Below are 22,157 nucleotides of genomic sequence, written 5' to 3' on the forward strand. Positions count from 1 at the left end.
TTATGGATGGTTGTGATCCACCATGTGGTTGCTGGGATTTGAACTCCGGACCTTCGGAAGAGCAGTCGGGTGCTCTTACCCACTGAGCCATCTCTCCAGCCCCCAACAATCAGAGTCTTAAGGGAGGAAATATATTAAAATTAAAACAGAGAATCCATACTCAAAATTTCATTTCTTGTGCACAAAATCAAGCACAAGAGTGTATCTAAGTACAGCTTTACATTTCTTTTGCAAAATATCAGAAAAATATCCGACTTTTGAAAACTATCGGAAAACACTAGATGGCTTACAAAACAATGTAAATAAGAATCCCCAGGCCTCTTCATCATGAAAATGCTATAAAATGAAATCAAAGTGAATAATTCTGGGAAGAGTTGAAGTGCTAAATTTTCCACTTCATCAAACTGTCTCACATTTTTGAGCAGTACAAATTCTGAAGCGTTCAGACAGTATGTCTCATGTATAAATGAAATAAAAGTAAACATTGGCTCAAGAAATATTTCAAAAATAAAAGGCAAATTGAAGAAAAGTGGCAATTATTATAGAGATAGATTGAGTGTCCCTTTAATCACTGTGACGTGGATTTGTGGTCCAGATCGTATAGTAGCTTTTGTCAAGCAGCAGTGAGGTTCCAGGTGACTTAACCACATACATTTGGAAAGCCTAACAAATTATTAAAAAACCAATATCAATCATTAACCGTGTCTTAATATTATCTTATATGTAGGAGTTTGAAAAGTTTCCCAACAAGACTTAGAAGTTTAGATTGAGATATACTAAAAATGTAAGCAAATATACCTGAATAAAATATTGTTAGGTACTAACTAGCTAGATCAACTCACCCAGACTCTAGGTCCTAGAACCACGAATGACTTTGCTTTATAAAACCAAGCTCCAATCAGATTTTCAGTTGCATTCTATCTCATTATGGGATGGAGGGTACTTAGCATGGTGATACTTCTGACTGGGGAGATTCTCAGTGGTCAGGATTCATGCTACATCAGCGTTAAGGCCATAATAAATAACTACTTTGTGTTAATACGCTGTAAGCAATTCTGAGAGATTTATAGAAGTTATTTATTAGCTCTCGGCTATTTAATAATATTGCTATCCTTCTACCAGTTTTTAGAAGAGATTTATTTTAGTTTTGCATGAGAAAGCTAATTTTACCGTTTTAGACATTAGGACTAGGGATACTATTAGGGATATAAGAAACGTACCTAACCAGTATCCCCCAGAGCTGTGTCCCTAGTTGCATATGTAGCAGAGGATGGCCTAGTCGGCCATCAATGGGAGGAGAGGCCCTTGGTCTTGTGAAGATCATATGCCCCAGTACAGGGGAATGCCAGGGACAGGAAGCAGGAGTGGGTAGGTTGGGGAGCAGGGCGGGAGGAGGGTATAGGGGACTTTGGGGATAGCATTTGAAATGTAAATGAAGAAAATATCTAATTAAAAAAAAGAAAAGAAAAGTACTTAATGTTGGTGTTACAATGTCCTACAACAATGATGGCATTGCAGAAAGTTGTAAATCCAAACATCACATGTAAAATATCAACGCTTACTCCTATTTCTCTGTGTTGGGCTTAAGAATATTGATCCTGAACTTGTCACACACTCTACGACATAGAGAGTCTTCTTTATACTTATGCTTATATTAAATTAATTTATAATGCTTGATTTAGCCAGCTTTTCATTCTGCATCCATGGGGCTCTATGCCCACTAACTTTGTTCAGCCAGTGTGGTTTCCAGTTCTAGTAAATAATTCACTATCCCATTATGTACAACCAAATGAAAATTCTCATTTACTCCATCCACGAGAAACTCAATTCTCTTCCCAAGTCATTAAGAATAATTAGAAAATTGAAAGAACAATCAAAGATATTATTTGTTACTCTTCAAAAGATTTACAGTTTGTTATTCTTCCCATGAAAGAGATTTGACATTTATATGGCTGTAAGCTTGCGTTTAACATATGCTGAGGTTCAAATGATCTTCATTGGTTCTCAACAAGCCTCCAAATATGAACTAAGTTCATGGTGTAGTGTTATTTCACACATATGATACCACGTAAATAGGAACAGGACTGTACTAAGGACAATTTTTAAGATATAACAAGGCTATTTAATCATTCCATCCACTTCAAATACTAAATAATTTATTTGTTAAGAAGCCTAATTTATTTTACTCATGAAAGAAAATATTTTGGGAACAAAAGCTTAAAAAGAAATGCGGTTGTGTTCTTATCAGCAAAAGACCCAGAATGCTTGATACACCTGATTCTTCTAGCAGGGAACTTCCCTCTCCTGTACTCACATCTCACATCCTTTCACACTTTATTATCTTTACAAACGGAAGGAGACAACATACAAATTAATTTAAGTAAAGGTCTGCATTGCAACTGCAAGCCATTAACTGGCAGCCGTTTACCAAAGCAGAGGCAAAAATCAATTTTCATTAGTATTTTTGGCTTTAATGAAAAGTGATTACAAAATTGGCATTTTAGCTAATACTGTGGAGATTTATGTTGGGGGGATACTAATTAATTTTCTGTTGAAATATCTTGAGTATCCGCAGTAAAATCGTATGCTCGCTGATACAAGGGCTGCATCGGCATTTTCAAATTTTACAACAAAAGCCATCTTAGCGCTTTGCAGGTATGCTTTGCACAATTGCTACTAGGCTATGGTAGGATTATTATTTTTTTTCTATAAATGACTGTTATAGGCAATCAAATTTCATACCATTTTATAAATTAAGCCCATTTTATTTTAATGCGTCTTGAATGCAAGCCAAGGAACCTTTTATTTCAAAGCAAGCTTTCTTCTGTCTAGGTGCATGGGGGGAGGGGGAGTGGGCATAGGATACTTTAATTGGAGAACATTTAGTAAATGTTTTCCCTTTCCTCCCAAGTTTTCTCTTTTCTTGGATATATGGATGCTAAGTTGGCTTTTGTGCCTGACTCCATGTTTCAGATGCACTTGGAAGAAGGAATTAAGGCAGAGTGAAGGGTTACAATCCCCTCTCCTGAGATTGGACCTCTTCACCCATTTCACTTGGAATTCACTCTTCTTTTTTTAAAAAAGGAAGCAAACATTTCCAAAGGCTCTAGAAATTGTGTAGCATTTACCCACAGGCTTCATATCTAAAATGTCACATTGTTTCTGACCTGTGATTGAAAGGCCATTTTGCTTAGTGGTTGCTGCTAGCTGTGGCTGCCAGACTAACCAGTAGTCCCAACCTCCCCAATGTGAGGAGTATTGAATACAGCTCTTCATGTTGTGGTGACCCACAACCATAAAATTAATCTTGTTTCTGCTTCATACCTGTAATTTTGATACCTTTATGAATCATACAGCAAGGGTATGATATGCAGGATATCTCGAATCATCATATGATTCTTTGATACTTGAATTAGACCTCTGTGAAAGGGGTCATGACATAAGGTTGAGAACCACTGCCTAGACTCAGTTAAAAGGGTGGTCACTGCAGATGGAGGGATTATGAAGGAATCTTGACTCTATCTCCATGTCGATGGGACTTGATTAGGTTGCTTCAGCCATTAAGCACCAGTTTTCTTAAATATGAGATAAAATAACTATGATCATCTCACAAGGATGCCATTAAATGTGACAATGGTTTTAATGTAAAGCACTTAATAAAAATAATATTTCAGGAAAAATATTCTCTTGGTTAAGGCTTCATCTTATTACATACAGAGAAACACACATATGTATGCACACACACACACAGGCACACACACACATATATATATTTATATATTTATATATGTGTGTGTGTGTGCATTCACAAACACACACACACAGGCACACATTCACAATATGTGCCTGGACACAGATATACACACAGGCACACATTTATGTATACACACACATCTTTTCTTTACCTCTCCCCAAACAAACAAACAAACAAACAAAACCTCTGCTGCAGACCCTCTGGATCCCTTTGTCTGTGTGGAACGGGTCTCTGGGGCAGGTGGGCAAAGCGTTGGATGGAATGACAGACAGAAGCACACAGGAGAGGTTGTGTAGAATCTGAAAGTAATTTGTCAAATCGAGCATCAAACTTTTTATACAGAAGAAAACAGGGAAGTTGGGTGACACATCAGCAAGGTACAAAGAGGTTACTGGATTCTTACATAAAACAGAGGAATGCAAACACAGAAGGTCTAACAGGAACCACCTGGGATAGAATTCATTGTTAACAACTGGGATCAACAAGAGCTCCACCTAAGATTCACTTAATCTTAGAAGCCAGGGTCAAGGGCTTCGTGCCCTTGCCATAGTTTCTATTTTAGTCTATTATATAGTCCACCTTTCCCTTAGGCCATTGTAAATATGTGTGTATGGGTGTAACTCAGCTATCTATAGTTCTAAGTATCTACTCTGGTTCCTCCTTAGGTCTCAAACTTCCTTCTTCCTAGGTGATGGTAAATTCCTGTGTAGGGCAGTGACCTAGCTTTTATTCAAAGTGATAGTGTAATGCCAGAGGCAATTCTGAATGTCACTGAATAGGCAACATTCTTCCTGAATTCCAAGCCCATGGTCAGCTCAAGGATTTTCTAGGACATTGGAACACTGGTGAAGGCTTAGCTATGTCAGAATTCAATCTTAAAAGGCACTTATAATAGGATAATACTAAAAGAGAGCACGTGGATCCATACACCAGACTAACGTGGGAATGGAATATTAATGTATGGGTTAGAGAGAACGTCAGACTCCAGGGGGTGAGTTTTTTTTTTTTTCTAAAAGTAATACTTTATTTTTTTTAATTTATTTTTTTTATTAGGTATTTTCCTCGTTTACATTTTCAATGCTATCCCAAAGTTTCTGTGAAACTCTCTGCCTCGTGAGTGGCTTCCAGGACTCTCGGCCTGTCAAGCTGACTCAACCAGAGTGCGTGGCAAACCTTCTTTAACCATATTTGATTGGAAGCTCCTATCTTGGGCTCATAGGTAGGAGGCATCCTTATGGTTTAGATCCATGGAAGCCCAGGCCTGCCTGGATTTAGTATTCAAGTATCAGTGGATCATTTGATGAAAAATCAGAAAATGGTACCTTAGAAAACGTTTGTGTCCTTGCTTTGCCAGTGAAAAGTTTGAAGTGCTGAATAGTTCTATTGCCTGCCATTGCCTCCCAGTTAGTTAGTATGAAGCAGACCCGGGAGCTACAGTACAGTGGCCTAAGTCAGTTCAGTGGTACTTCCTTTGTTCCTTGTCTTTAATTCTCTAGCAATAACTTAAACACTGTTTATTATGTGGACACACATTATCTTCTTATTTATATCACCATATTCATGTTTCCATATAATGTATTTAAGACAAAATTATCTTTTAATCTCTTTTTTGCTTGTTTTGCTTTGGCCTTAATACAGAATTCTTGATATTACACTCACTGATCTAGAACTTGGTATACAGAAGAGAATGGCTTCAAATGTGTGGTAATCTTCCTGCCTCTTCCTCCCAAGCATGGGGACTACAGATACTTGCCACCACACTGGCCAAGAAAAGGCCGATCTCCAGCAGGTAAAATTGTGAAGTCAGGTGCCTTTCATGAGTGCTAAGGTGTAGATAGTCTGAGCTGTTGAATGGAAGAACTTTGATCCTTACTGACTTTTCTTCTTTTGTAGTACAAGAGAGCTTAATAAGCGTTTCAGAATCAGGTCCTCAGCTTGCTTTCTTTCTTTCTTTCTTTCTTTCTTTCTTTCTTTCTTTCTTTCTTTCTTTTTGTCAACCCAATAAAAATGTCCTTAGGTAAATGAACAATATTGAAATATAATAAGAAATCTAACTTCTTTAAAAATATATATGATCAAGATATATAATACATACATATATAATATATACATATATACACAAATTATGTATGTATGTATATATGTATAAATTATATAAATTTGTATCGTATTTACTGTGTTTCATGAACACAAAATTCCATTCCAGAGAGTCCTGGCATGTGAGAGTTCAAAGAAAGAGTCACTGAATGTCAGCAGTGTACTGATACAGATGAGGATGCTCACAGCCAACAATTATCGGTCTGAGTACAGAAACTCCAATGGAGGAGTTAAAGAAAGGACTCGGGGAGCTGAAGTGGTTTGCAATCTCATAGGAAGAAGAACAACATCAACCAAGCTTCCAGGGACTAAACCACCAACCAAAGAGTATACATGGAGGGACTCACAGCTCCAGCTGCATATGTAGCAGAGGATGGCCTTATCTGGAATCAATAGGATTCCCCTTGGTCCTGTGGAGACTTGATGACCCAGGATAGGGGAATGATAGGGAGCTGAGGCAGGAGTGGGTGAGTGAGTTGGGGAGCACCCTCATAGAGGCAGGGGAGGGGGAGGAGACAGGGGTTTGTGGAGGGGAAACTGGGAAGGAGGATAACTAACATTTGAAATGTAAATAAATAAAATAACCAATAAAAAAGGAAAAAAAATAAAGACACAACAGTAACAAGACAACACAGGACAAAAAAGATTTTGTGTTTTTCGTTCTAAGCAGAACTTCTTTAGACTGGAGAAAGATACTAATGATGTTATGAAAAACACAAATAATCAAGAACGCTACGTATATTCTTCTTCACTCATGCTACGTAACGGCTTAGGCTGAAAGCGACAGTATAGAATGGAAAGGAGAGAGAGAGCCATGCTTCCTTTGTCTTTGTTGGTAAAACGCACATGTATGAAGAAATAGGAATACAGCCAGTTTTGTGTCATTTCCCCTTTTCTTGCAAGAATGGAAGGTACATATATATACATATACTATGAAATATAAACTGTGTCATTTAGTGATTTACAAATAAGTAAACATATTTGTGTTTGCATCTAAAACACATGTTGCATGTTGCTAGGCTAAATAAAATTCGTGTTAGTGATTTAAAAGACCACCATTGATTAACTTAGGGAGATCTTAAATAGTGGATAAAAAATATAGCCTGCTATCAACAGACTAGGAGAAAAGAAGTCTTATTTTTAGGCATCTTGAGTGGTATATTTTCTCACTCTTTTGGCAAGTAGCCTTGCTTTTTGTTTCTCTATGGAGTACCACAAGTTATAGATCTAGCTGTGAGCTCCTTATGGTCCATAAAAGAGCAATCTATATCCTGCTAGAATTGTACTGCAGGATTTCTTCATGCAGGATCTCTGTTTTCTTGATTGAAAACATGGTGTTCTTTCTGTTGACAAAAAACAAAAAACAAAACAAAACAAAACAAAAAACCCAAACCAAACCAAAACACTTTATTTTCTTAAGCTTTATTACAATCTCTCATTTTACCAAATAGCAGCCTAACCATGTCTTTTTTAGGTTAAACTCCGGCCTCAATTATGTTTTAGTCTAGTTTTGAGTTGATCTTCAAGTTTCCCTTTGGAAAGATAGTTAATTTCATTCTATCCTACTTCACAGAGCTTCTGTGAAGATTAAGTTTGTTCAACAAACATGTATCAAAGAGTTGTTATATGCTAGGGACTCTCCTAGGGACTCAGTCAGAGGAGAGAATAAGGACCAGGTACACTCTGTAACTCCCATCTGAGACCTGAGTGTAGAGGCAATGTTCTGAAATTAGAATGCTCTAGGTACAGTTAAAATCACAAATTGGGGCTCATTCTTAGGAGAGGCCAACCCTTCTGTTAGCTGCTCTTAGTTGCCTGAAGTTCTTTGTATAGGGGAAGGATGCTATGGAATTCCCCCTGCACCTAAACATGTCCTTCCATATTGCTACTCTTCTGGTCTTGTTTATGCAGCCATTTCTAGGAAAGGCTATTTCATGGTAGATTTTGTAGTATTCTGTCTCTTACATTCTTTCCAATTACCTCCCAAAATGTTCCCTGAACCATAAATTAAGGCATCATGATATAAATGCAGGTGTTGGAGCTGGACTCCCCATGATCTATTGATCCCTGCATTGTATGCAGTTGCAGTTTCCTGTGATGGTACCCATTTTCTACATAGGGAGGCTCTTTTTTTTTTCTTTTGATGACGGGTGGTAGCTACACTTACTCTTTTATTCATTGGCCAGGGCATAATGGGTGGTCAACCATGCAAATGACTATACATACCACCAATAAAAATGAACTCGTTAGGTTGTATTTATACATAGCTGTGTGCACATACATATGTAACATCCATATGCAACTATAATAGTAAAAGAAAAGAGGCTACGAGTTTGAGGGTAGGTGGAGAGGTTCAAGAGAAGCTGAATAGGTGGAGCTAGAAAGAGGAAAGGGATAGGGGAAGTGGTATGATCTATTACAGTTAAAACATATTAGAAAAAAGGTTATAAAAGCTTAAAGACAACAAATACTGATTTGATGCATTGAAGGTAGCTCCCTTCTCCAAGAAAAAAAACCTAAGCAAGCAAACAAACAAACAAAAAATTGTACTTACCAGGTTTTTTTTCCCCTGTATTTGGAATAAATAGCTTTCACAGATGTAACTACTGTTCTAGAGATGAGAGTGTTATTTGTTAGTGGATTTAGCCTTTAGTCTAGTAGAAAATGGTGTTATGACAAACAAGAAGAGGTGACTCTGGGAGGTATCAAGTACAATCTGGAGTTAAACTGTTACAAGCTAACGAGCATCCGGAACCATCCGCCATGAGGCAGGAAGGGAAAAAGAGGAGATGTTCCTCAGCTTCTACAGACAAAGCACAGTCCTGCTAATATGTTGATTTTAAGATTTTTCCTCTCATGGTGGATCATGATATATTTTGTTAATTTCAGCCATTAAATGTGTTGAATGTGACCATGCAAAGAAAGCAGAAAGGAGATTAGAGAAACCGCAGAGCAAGCCCTGACAAGGTGTTGGGAAAATGTGTATGAGTCTTGAGTTAGAGTACTATTCAATCTACAGTGGACTGCAGTGTAGACATTTCATGAGCGAGAGATAGAGAGAGAGTGGAACAGAGAGAGATAGAGATAGAGAGACAGAGGGAGGTGGGGGAGGAGGAAGGGAGTGGGGTTGAAAATTTCTTCAACAAACTAGAAGAAATGCAAGAACTATTTTGTCTAAAGACAAATTTTTTGCCCCCAAAGCCTGAAAATCTGGACTTAGAGATGCTCTTTCTAACCCTTCTGCATTTAATCACTAATGATTCTGGCAGAAAGAGAAAGTGTATCTTTTCCCCTAACATAGATAATTGACTATTGCCTAATTAAATTAATGGCAGTAGTTTGATGCCATAGAGACTTGTGATATATAGAAGGCCTGGCAATGATACTTGTGTAAGAAATTAGTTAATGTAGAATGAAGGGTATTGGGCCCAGAAGCTGTAGTTCTGAGAAGAGTCCTCCATTCTCCTTTTGAGGTCTGGGTCTGTATTTTTATTTAACAAAATGGAACTATCTTTTGAACTATGTTCAACTTTTTATCGCTCTACCATTATTACCTTTATATTTAATTACTTTAGATTGCTAGAATCATTTCTGGTTGGGAATAAACTATAATCTTATGTCTGTATGATCAACTTAGGGAAGGCTATACCTCTGGCCACCTCCACACTTATCATTGCATTTCAATAAATGTGAAACCAATACCGAAAAAGACCAGTGTACTGTATACTATATCAGTTTAGTCTCATTTTGGTTGTACTCAGACATACCCATCCATGTTCTATATGTTGTGGTAACTCTCATGGGAAATACACTTAATATAGAAAGTGACTTGGAGAAAAGTGACTATCTTGGGTGTGTGTTTCTGTGTTACAGAAAGCTCCTTGGTGGAACATGACAAGATTACACTCGTGTGAAAACTTTCAGGTTGAACAGTGAAGATAGGGAGTCTTTTTCTCCCCAGAATGAGTCAGGTAAGCATAAAAAATAATTTAGAAATATGGAACTATACTTAGCTAAGGGTACACACACACTCCTCTTCAAATATGCACATTGTAACCCTTTAGCTATCTAGTGCCCCTATTTGCACTGAGCTATAGATAAGCCTGAAATAAACAATGGTGGCAATTACTACCCTACCCTCCATGATGTTTTGATAACAGTCATTCTACTCAAGTCCACCCTGGAGCATAGCCTGGTAAACTATGCTCAATGCAGGCTCAATAAGGCAAACCTTCAAGTGAACTTTATTTTCTTTATTTTTGAGACCTTTATACATGTATTCAACAAACTATGATCATGTCTACCCTCCAGTTTCTCCTTCCTCCTTCCTGTCCCACATTTTAAGGGCATTCCTCAACACAACATCCATCTGAACTTCATGTGCCACTGTTGTTCTGATAACCCACTAAGCCCAGTTAATGTTTGTCTCTATCTGCATGGATGTGCAAACATCTACTAGAGCTTGTGAAACCTACCAGTGGCCACATCTGCAAAACCAAATAAGTAAACAAATAAATAACCTCTCCCCCAGCATCTATCCACTGTCAATAGTGTCTCAGTAAAGGGTGGGGCCTGGAGAACACCCACCCATTCTAGGTTGGGATTTCAGCCGGTTTGATCGTGTGGGAGTCATCTGTGGTAGCCAAGGCTGCTGGAAGTTCATGATTATGATGGCCATGCAGTAGGTAGAAGATGATATTTTACAGCATTCCTATCCTACTCATTTTCTGGCCATTAATTCTTTTTTTTTTTTTTTTTTTTTTGATGTTTTGGTTTTTTGGTTTTTTGGTTTTTCGAGACAGGCTTTCTCTGTGTAGCCCTGGCTGTCCTGGAATTCACTTTGTAGACCAGGCTGGCCTTGAACTCAGAAATCCGCCTGCCACTGCCTCCCAAGTGCTGGGATTAAAGGCGTGTGCCACCACTGCCCAGCTAAATTCTTTCTACATCCTTTTCTGTGGTGAACTCTGAACTTTGGGATTGTAAGTCTCTCTCTCTCTCTCTCTCTCTCTCTCTCTCTCTCTCTCTCTCTCTGTGTATGTGTGTGTCTCTGTGTGTGTATGTGTGTGTGTGTGAAAGAGGGGGTGGTTAATACATATGTGCTATTTAAATCGTAGTGTTTAGTCTCTTATTAGCACTTTGGTGAGTTATGTCGGGTGAGTTTTTATAGAGTGCCCTACTTTCTATGTTGATGTCCATGTATAATTGGGCATGCATATAATTAGAATTAGACATGTGATGGGAAGGGACATGTGGGTAGAGAAAAAATAGAAAATGACCTCCTGTATTGATCAAAATAGAGAGCCACCATGCGTGTTTTCCAAAGTCACCAAAAGTTTCCTCCTTTAGACCGCATAGACAGTAAACCCCAATTCTTGAAAAGTGACTTCACTAATATGGTCAGTTTTCAATCTGTAATGCGTTCTAACCAGTCCTCCCCTTTGCTTTGAATGTCGTTCCTCCGTGCTTTGTAATCTGTATGAGCTTTTATTTCACCCTTGAATATACAGGGAAGGAACTGAAAGCACTGTCCAAGCTCTGACCACCGGCAACATTTCATATTCTTTGAAAAATTAATCTAGAAATTTTAATAATTATATTTTCATTCCCTTTCCCTCTTCCAATCTTTCTAATACCCCTCCTTGCTCACATTCAGATTTGTGGCCTCTCTTTTGACTGTTATTACATGCAAATATTACAAAATTATGTAGCTTACACGGTTTCTTTTTTTTTTTCAAATTTAGATAATTCATTAGTTGTCATTTTGAATAGGACAAAAATATGATGTGGGTGGGAGAACTTGATAAGAAGATGTATGGCTTCCTATGTCTATGTGATGTGTACGTACAATTTTGCTGTATCTTCACACCATGAATTTAGGAATACATTTACACTTAGTTGAGAACTGGGAACTTTAATACCCATTAGCACTTACTGGCAAAACATAATTGGCAACATTTCTGTATATGCATTTAAAATTTATGACAAAATATATTTGCTACAAGTGAACTTCAAAGCAAGTATCATGCCAAGTGGCTCGATAATGCTTAAAATGGATGAGTAATTATGGGATTATAAGAATTAGAATTTTACAAATGTATTGACGATGGGGCATTAAGAATATTTTCCTGGATCCATCTTAAATCCATAGGGAAGAGGGATGCTTCTTTAGTTTTGATGGGGCCATATCCTGTTAAATATGCCCTAGCTTTAAAACCTGGTGAACTGAAAATGCATTAGCTGACCTAACACAGAGTATCATACGCCATCACAGTATGCTGTGGACCATGAGCCTTTGCCCATGCGACTGCATGGTCAATTTTGATTTGTGACTTATTGTACTACCAGCCAGGCCTTACTGCCCCTGCTGGAAATTAAAAGAGCAGGTCAAGTATAGTTTCTACTGAAAGTGTATGCCTTGCCCTATAAAATGAAAAATTTGTAAGTCAAGTTGAAATGTGTGGGTATTGCAACAACCACTACATACAAATGTCTATGGAATATCTGTCCTTAGATGCTAAAGGTCAAAGACCAGAGCTACAACTCAGTCCAACTTTAGACTATTGGTTGAGAGTCATTACTTCAGAACTTTAAGATTTTGAAAAAGCTTTTTCTTGTAATAGTAATTTTCAGATGATAAAGAATATTTCAGCTTCTAAATGATTTTAAGTTTAAAAATTGAAACAAATGTAGCTATAAAATCATATAACTTTTCTATATTTTGCCTTAAAGGACTTCAGTGTTCCACATTATTCATATACCTCCTGAGTAATATAGACAAAGCACTGTCTGCAAGCAAGATTTAGCTTCAGTAATAGTTGTCAGTGATACAGTTGAGTAATCTCACCACTAGGGCATGGATGAGAGTTTTCCAATATTTTGCGGAAGCACACTGTCATTCAGTATTGTCATTCAATGAATCACAATGAGTAAATCCTGGAAAAAGTGACAAATCGATGTGAAAAATTTTACATTGTTCATCTTTATCAATCAAATAAACTGTGTAACACATAGACAAGTTTTGCTATGCTGGAAATATTGAATTTGAGACCAGTATGGCTCAGATACACGGAAATATGACTTAGGAAAAAAAGATATTTTATTTCAGTGTACATTTCAATTCTAATGGTTTTAGTTTATTAGAGTTGACAAGACAAAATATTGTCAGTTGTGTGGTTTAAACTATGGAAGCTTACTTATGTTTTCATAATTCTGAAGGGTTGGAATCAAGGTGTTGGTAGAACTGGCTTTTTCTGAGGCTTCTCTTGATAGTGAGCAGACGCCTGTCTTCTCATCCTATTTTCTCCTGTTCATTTTGTACGTGTGTAAACATCCTTGATATCTCTTTGTTTCTTTAATACTTCCTCAAAGTGAGGAAATGACACTATCAGCTGTATTAAGCACCAATCTGATTTCAAACTAATAACTTCTCAAGCCAGTGGAATGGCTCAGTGGGTAACAGCTTTTTGCACCAGCCTGGTGACCTGAGTCAGATTCCCAGGGATTTGTAAAGGTGGAATGAGAAGATGAGCTATTAACCTCTACACCTGAGGCATGTGATGCCTTGCCCATGCTTACACATTGTACACACACATACACACACACAAAGAGAGAGAGAGAGAGAGAGAGAGAGAGAGAGAGAGAGAGAGAGAGAGAGAGAGAGAGAGAGGTGGGAGGAGGGAAGGAGAGAAGGAGGGAGGGATGGAAGAGAGAATAATAAATACATTAATCAATTAACAATTTAATTGATTAATAAATTAAAGACCTTAACGTGAAACATAGTTACCTTTTACAGTATTGGCAAGGAAAGCTTCAGTCTGAGTTTTAGAGGGAACACAAGTCAGTCTTTAACATCAGCATAATTCTTTGTCTACCTGTTTTTGTAGTATCTCTATTAGGTACTTCACTGACCAGGGATCAAATGACATAGTGAAGATGGGATCTTTTCTTCCATGGAGCTAACAGTTGAAAGGAGGAGAAAACAAATTGAGCAGTGTGTGGCCAAACAACAGTTAGTACAAATATTGCTTGTAACTAACAAAGGAATAGATCAGAGCTGTGTGACTGGAGGAAGTTATCCCATTTAACCTTACTAGCATCTTTGGGAAGCACTCCATAGAACATTTTTTATTAAGGGTAAGAAGTGACTGTGTTTGAAAAGGCAAAAGGAGACAGGAGGATGAAGTCAATAGATAAGAAAAAGGGAAATTATATCCACAGGAGGTGATCGGATATTTGGATTTTTATGTCTTTTGGGGCTATGGGAAGAAGTCTGAGAATTGTTGAATTTCAATGTGCAGCCCTTGAATGTTTTTAAGTGAGACGGCTGTTACTGTTTTAAAAATCTTACACTGGCTATTACGTCACAGATCAGAAGACACTGTAGAGAGAGGGAACCCAGTTAGAAATTGCTTCAGGAGTTCATGGCAGCAGTTATAGTTAATTGGTCCCAATGACTAGCACTATAAATGTGTGAAATATAATGCTACAGTATTTTAAGGGTGGAGATGACAGGACTTGAAGATAGCTGGAGTGCAGAGTAAGGATCAGGCTCCCGAGTATAGACAGTTAGTACAGTATTGGTCAGCAAAATTTATTGTGAAGGAAATGGGAAGGAGGCATCATTTACACAGGGAGCAGGCTGAGGCGTGTGGAGATGCAAGATGGGTTTGCGGTGTTGATTTTGGGGTACCCAGTGGGTTATTCTAGAACAGTGGTAGGGATTTTAAAGTCAGAAGTTATGAAAGCAAAAATAATGTCATTTAAAGTTGTAGTGAGAAATACCCATTCGTTAATGATCACCAGTGGCACACAGTGTGAATTGCATCTGAAAGGTTAAATGATGCACTTTTAAATTGTTCTGACTAAACGACAGTCCTTTTCTCTTTATGATGTAACATGTGGAAGGCATTGACAGGAGGCATAGATTCTAGGGTGACGAAAAGGGTTTCACGTTTGTGTTTGGTCGAATTTGAAGGTGCTCTGATTGAGGATATGCTGGAAGGGCAATGTCAACTTAAACTGATGGCCATTGTGCCCGGTTTTCAAGTGTGAGGGAAGAGTGGCTTAGAATCCCATGCAAGGGACAAGCAAAGTGCTCTCAGTGTGACTTTGCAAATTGTAAATCTGGCGGGGATTCTAGGAGCGTTTGGCTCCTCTGGCTCCAGTGATTTAGTAATTCGGTGGAGAGTCTGTGTTAACAGCTTCTTAAATATTTAATGTTTTAGGCAGAATGATAGGTTGCTAAGATGTTTGCTCTGTCTGAGAAAAGTAAATCACACAGTTCAACCCCCAAACTACTGGAGTCTGAAAAGGAAGCTTGGTTTTTGATAGTAAGAAATGGCTTTCTGTTGCTTGTGAGTTTCTTATAATTTTGAAAGTAATTTTCTTTCAGGACAGGGTCACAATCCTGTCACAACAAGACCACTGGGATAACAGAGTTGTAGTATCATGCCTGGCTTGAAAATAATTTTTAATGAAAAACGGTGAAGAGGAAAATACAAAAGGTGGAAGTTCATCTATCTCTGAGCATCTTAGACTTGGTTAGGATTTCACCACGACTTTCAAGTAAAGGAAACAGAATTTACCTATGATGCCATTATCAGCTTTCCTGAAGATTTTTTTTCCCCAACAGGAGAGGACTGTTTTTCACACTTAAATTGTTCTTAAGGATAAACTAAGGTTTACCAAGGGAAATTCATCACTACATTGATCAGCAAAATCCCTGGTTTTCTATATATTAGAGGCCAATCCTAACTTAAAGTACAAGAGACCCACATAATGGAGTTATACGTGGTAATGGCATTAGAACAATTCTCTCCAAAAGATTGGGGCAGGAAGTGAAGACTGTCATGGGCAACTAGACCTTCAGGAGGAGAAAGATGTAATCATGCAAAGTAAAACTTGGCAAAGAAGGATAAATATTTTTTTCTCTTGCCAAAGAACCATAGGATCCTTACATCACCTAATCTGGCATCACAGACACAGGGTGCTATTTATTGAGATGCTGGGACAGCAGCTCTCCACTGACCTCAGAAGACATTCTGTTGCTCATAGAACTGCCAGCACCAGCAGCAACCAGAACATCTTTTATTTTTGTACATAATAAGTTACCTCATCTGGCATTGTTTAATTTGTGGTAGACAGGGAACAAATATCTTACCTTGGCTTCACTGTCAATTACAATAACTTTAAAAACCAAGTTCTGTTTTTTTTTTTTTTTTTTTTAACCTAGTTCCAACCAAGTCAATGTTGTCTCACATGAGATGCAGCCTAGGCGTCCTTGGATCTGCAGCTTGTGTATGCTGAGCCTGAGGACATACCAGAGGATATCAACTCATGGATGCTGATCTTTTGTTGATCACAGCTGTTTTTTTTTTTAGCCCCAGATAACCAGAATCAATTATGCCAGTAAATCAAAAGTTTCATTTGTATGATGATGAAGAAGTGCAAGTGATTCTGTCTCCCTGGAAGAAAAGAAGCTACAGATTCTTAATATGTAAATGGTCCCAGTAGAATCTTTACTGCCTTCGGACATGTCCAAACCTGGCATCTGTCATCCTCACTGCTCTCAGGATAATTTTCCAAACTCCCACAACAGAAGCTCATTAGACTCTGAACACTAATTTGATTATCCAGCCCATTGCCCCCAAGCATTTCCACTGGACTTAAAACAAAATGGTCAGGTCTTTTGCAGCAATACCTCACTCCTGATACCGATTTCTGTTTTGGTTTCCTTCTAATTGCTGTGATCAACACCACAGACAAAATTAAACCACAGACAGAATTAAAAATAAACCACAGGGTTTATTCAGCTTACACACCCCAGCCACAGTCATTATCATTATTATCATTGAGGAAGACCCAACCAAGAAATTACACAGAGCAGAGACGGATGCAGAGAAAATGGAGGAACTCTGCTTACTGACTTGCTCCCCTCTGGTTTGCTCAGCCTGGTTTCTTAGACATCCACGGTGCACCTGCCTGGAGATGGGATAGAGAAAGGTGTGTTGAGTCCTCCTATATCAAACAGTAAACATGCCCACAGGCCAATCTGATACAGTCAATTCTTTAGTTGAGGCTCCTTTTTACCAGGTATGTTGACAATGAAGATTAGCCATGAGAGCAGGTAGGCTTCTCCTGTTTTTCTACTCTCTTTTCTACCCAATAGTTCCCATCCTCCATTCCCAGTGATTTTCTTAAATGTCTATTGCTAAGTATATTTCAAGTTAATACAAAATAATTTTGAATAAAAATAATTATTTTGTATAAGTATCTATACTGTCCTCTATTTGTTCTAAGTTTATGGCTTTATTATTTGTATTTTTGTCCCCTTTTCTTCATAATTCTCTCATAGCTATTCATGAATGATAACGTGTCTGAGTTTGCTGGTGGCCATTTATCTTCTGTTTTATGCACTTCTAAGAAATCCACGATATGAGAGTGATACATGCAATTACATCCCTGGCTCAGACAGTCCAGGATTTATATCATATAATATGTAATTATGTATATTATACCTCTTTCAAAAATTTTACTCTGAATTCTTAATTCCAATTTATCATTACTTTCAAGTAGGCTTCTAAGGAAATAATTAAGGTTAGATAAAGTTGGGAGGGTGGAACTCTCTTTGGATGATATTAGGGTCCTCTCAAGGAAAGATCCATGGATCCTGTTGCTCTGTTTACACAGAACAAACACTCTCTGAATATACACTGAGAAGACACAAAAAGAACCTTATTAAACACTCATTGTGACAGCCCTTTTATGATTGATTTCTGTCCCTCAGAACTGTGAAAAAAAAAAAAGACACATTTCTGTTGCTTAAACCACTCAGTCTAGGCTATTTTGTTATGGCAACAAGAAAACCCTGATATACCTGGTCAATTCAAATGAGCTGAGTAACCTTCATTCAGATCTCCAAATTTTCATTTGCATTTAAAAAGCTTCCTCTGAATACTGCAGGTGCAATCTCCTCACGATCTCGTGGTTTGCTGTTCACTTGTGAAACTCGACCTTTTCTATCTACAAAAGGCCTTCTCTAGCTGTACTCTGAGTCAGAACCCTAGGAGTTGTTCTTGATGACACATTCTCCTCACGCCCACATGAAACCCACCTCATCCCGTCGATTCATTGTCTCTCATATTTTTCAGTGCTGCAGAGGAACGCATTTCTATTATTAATGCACCATGCTCAGACATCACTTCAGTTTTGGGAATCATAGCGAGGGATGCAGTCTGCAGAGGAAATTAGAGGACAAACCCAGAATCAGATGCTACAAAGATGATGTTACAAAGGGGGGAAAAATCAAGTTTCAGAAACTTTTGAAATGTTTCAATGTTCAAAAATATTTATACAATGAATAAACAAATCACAGACCTTGTGTGACTAATTGCAATAAGAGAGCCACAGTGGCTTTGATGAAATTCAGAGGACACCCAGCAGCCCAGACCCTGAGAGTCTTAAGGAAAGGAAGAGGTACTTCACAATTCTGCAATGCAGGGACGTAAGACAATGTTGTGTTTAGAAGGAGCTGCAGAGGGACTAATATGTTACATAAGTGAGTGAAAACATTTCTCAGAGGAGATAGCACTCTCCACTTCTGTGTGCAGACATTAAAATTAGGTTGCCCGACAAGTAAAATGACAATAGCAGGGTTATGTTAAAGCCCTGAAGTGCTGATCTTGAGATGATAAAGAAGATGTAGTCTAAACAGTTGTGGCTGTAGACAAGGATGGGACAGAGCAGAGGCAGTAAAAAGAAAAGGCTTTCCACATCCAGGGCAGTGGCATTGAGGAGGAGGATGAGAGTGACGTTGGTATCCGTGAAGGTCTAACGCTCTAAGAGACACAGAGTTTGGAGGGATAACAGCACTTTGTAGGTCTAATAAAGTACTCCTCAATCAGATATCTGACATAATAAAAAGAATGACAGTATCATGTTTTGCAGAGCATGCTGATTAAAAGAAATAATGGTTACAAATAATAAATAAAATATGTACATATAAAGAAGTGGAATATAGATTCCTCGGACAATATGGTGCATACAATTGAAACTATCTCTGGCCTGCGGTATGAGGCAAGAGAATGAAACGGTTGGGTAACATGAGGATGGAACAGTGGAAGTAAAGGAAAATGAAAAATTACCAAACAATAAAACTGACAAACAATGGAAGCTGATGGAAAAGCCACCTTATCAAGTGGATGTGGTTGAATCTTTTGAGTGTGAGAAGTGACAGGGCTTTTTTCTGGGAGCATCACAGAGCATCCAGGTGGGGATACTGATTTGGCAGGCAACACACACTTAAAAAGGAAAATCCATGCCCAGATTTTTTTTAAAAAGCCAAAGAAAAATGAAGCCTTCATAGAGAATCATAAATCTTGATTCCTTAAATAAAAAATATAAGAAATTCCTATTAAGCCTACCGGAAAAACAAAAACATAAGAAGAAAGAATATTACTTATTGGTAAATGCATCTCAAAAGTTATGGTTGAACTCAAATAAAATACAAAATATTAAAAACTACCATGAATCCTAAAAATGTCTAAAAGAAAATCAGCAAAAGTGGTTTTATTATTAGACATTTTCTTACAGTCCTGAGATGGTCTTATGATCTCTGGACCCTTGAGGAACAAAGAAAAGGGAAGAATACAGATGAACAGAGTTCCCAAGTCTCTGCGTTCATAAAGGAGAATCCCGGGAAGATGAGAGAAAAGGATGGAAAGACATGTCAGTAGGAGAGCGAGTTCTTAGCTAAGATTCAGGAAGCAGACTGCCAAACTTTTCTTTTAATTTATTAGTGAAGATATATTGAAGACGAATAGCACGGCATCAATTAATTTGAAGTGGCTATCATTGTTGATGCACAAGTTTTTTTTTTTTCTCCTCTCTGGGGAAAAATTGATTTAAGAGGAAATCAATCATGTTACTCTCGGGGTAAAAATATGAATTGTCAGAAATGCACCCAGATTCTCTTTCTTGGCTTTGAAGTGGGTGCTGCTGTAGAGCGGGACTCAAGCCTTGTGCATATGCAGCAGGTACCCTCCCCCACTATGCCATCCTCCAAGTCCACTAATAATTTATTTCAGTGATGTGTTTTTAAAAATATCCCTCTTCTTTTCTCACAAATTCTCCAAACTTAAAAAGATTCTAATACTTTTTTTCAACTGCATTACTTATCAGTTTGTTTTTGGTGCTTTTTGTGCAAAAATGCAATGGTCAGCGCAAACTACATTAAATGATTTCTGCAAAATGATTAAAACTATCAAGATTAAACATGGATTATGATTGTCCTGTTTGTTCATTGTTCTGTAGATACATGTGATGGTGAATGACCAAGCAGAAAAACTTGCCCTTTGAATACCATGAACCCAGACATTGAATTTTCCTAAATGTGATTTTGAAAAGTCTTTGTGTGTGAATGGAAATACCCAGTCTTCCTAAATTTTGCAGTTGCCAGTTGCCACAATGAAACTCAAACCATCATTTATTCTGTTTCTCAGCCACCTGTACTTGGCCTACAACTACACTGTCAATATTTTTGAATTTTCAGCTTGTCACTTGTAGATCTTGTGTTTTTCAGGCTCTCTCTCTCTTTGTCTGTCTGTCTGTCTGTCTGTCTGTCTCTCTCTCTCTCTCTCTCTCTGTGTATATGCTTGTGTGTGTGTGTGCCTGTGCATGTACGTATGTGTAATGACATTATGGGTATCTCATCACCCTTTGCTTTAGGAAAACAAAAGGCTCATGCATTCACAAATGCACATGCATACAAACTCTATCTTTTTGTAGTCAATCATACCCACTTTCAAATTCAAGCTAGAGTTAAGAGCCCTGCATCATAATGGACATGGCTAAGAACTATCTGTCTCCTGTGAATATAGACCATATCATTTGTCTTTGATTTTCTTAATCTAACTACTCTGATTATCCACAACAGATCCTAAAATGTTATAAGGCAAATGAATGAGTTTAATGAGTAAGTGGGTTAAATAGATATCCTGGCATTCTCAATTATAATGCACATAGTTCAGTCAAATACATGTAAGAATCAAGGAGACTGGGATGCTATACAGAGTGTCAAGAAATCGAATAGAGGTATGTAGCAATGGGAGATGGGGAACTAGGGGTAGCCACCAGAAGGTCCCAGATGCCAGAAAATCAATAGGCTCCTAGTACCCAACAGGGGAATGACATTAGTTGAAATACTTAGCAAAGGGGAGAGAGAACCTGTCAAAAACATACCCAGAGGTCAGGCAAGGCCTCCAGTTGAGGGATGGGGCCATGTACTCATCTCCAAATTTTTAACCCAGAATTGCTTCTGTCTAAAGGAAATACAGGGAATTGTGGAATATGTGGAACAGAGACTGAAGGAAGGGCCATCTAGAGACTTCCCCACATAGGGATCCATTCCACATACAGACACCAAACCCAGACATTCCTGCGTATGCCAAGAAGTGCTTGCTGACAAAAGCCCAATATAGCTGTCTAGTGAGAGTCTTTGCCAGAGCCTGACAAATACAGATGTGGATGCTCGCAGTCAACCATTGGACTGAGCACAGGGACCCCAATGGAGGAGTTAGGGCAAGGACTGAAGGAGTTTGAAACCCCATAGAAAGAACAAAAATATCAACCAACCAGATCCTCCAGAGCTCCCAGGGACTAAACCACCAACCAAAGAGTACACATGGAGGGACTCATGGCTCCAGCCACATATGTAGCAAAGGATGACTTTGTCAGACATCAATGGGAGGAGAGACCATTAATCCTGTGAAGGCTTAATGCCCCAGTGTAGGGGAATGCCAGGGCAGTGAAGTGTGAGTGGGTAGGTGGATGGGGGAGCACACTCATAGAAGCAGGGTGGGGGGAAATGAGATAGGGGGTTTGCGGAGCGGAAACCGAGAAAGGGGATATGTAAATAAATAAAATATCCAATAAAAATAAAACAAAGAATCAAGAGATCATGATTTTGGGACTTGACATTTTGTGCCAGTCATATAAGTTCTTCCATAATGAGATAATGAACACTGTGTTATTTAATAAGTAGAGAATTCTAATGTAAGCATTGAACTCCTAGAGATTGCAATCAAGAATGCCTCGGTGGAATAACAATATGAACTAACCAGTACCTCCAGAGCTCGTGTCTCTAGCTGCATATGTAGCAAAAGATGGCCTAGTCAGCCATCATTGGGAAGAGAGGCCCCTAGGTCTTACAAACTTTATATGCCCCAGTACAGGGGAACACCAGGGCCAAGAAGCAGGAGTGGGTGGGTAGAGGAGCAGGGCGGGGAGAGGGTATAGGGAACTTTCAGGA

This window comes from Mus caroli, unplaced genomic scaffold (genome assembly GCF_978045245.1).
Source record: "Mus caroli unplaced genomic scaffold, Mus_caroli_1 scaffold_17, whole genome shotgun sequence".
Classification (NCBI taxonomy): Eukaryota; Metazoa; Chordata; class Mammalia; order Rodentia; family Muridae; genus Mus; species Mus caroli.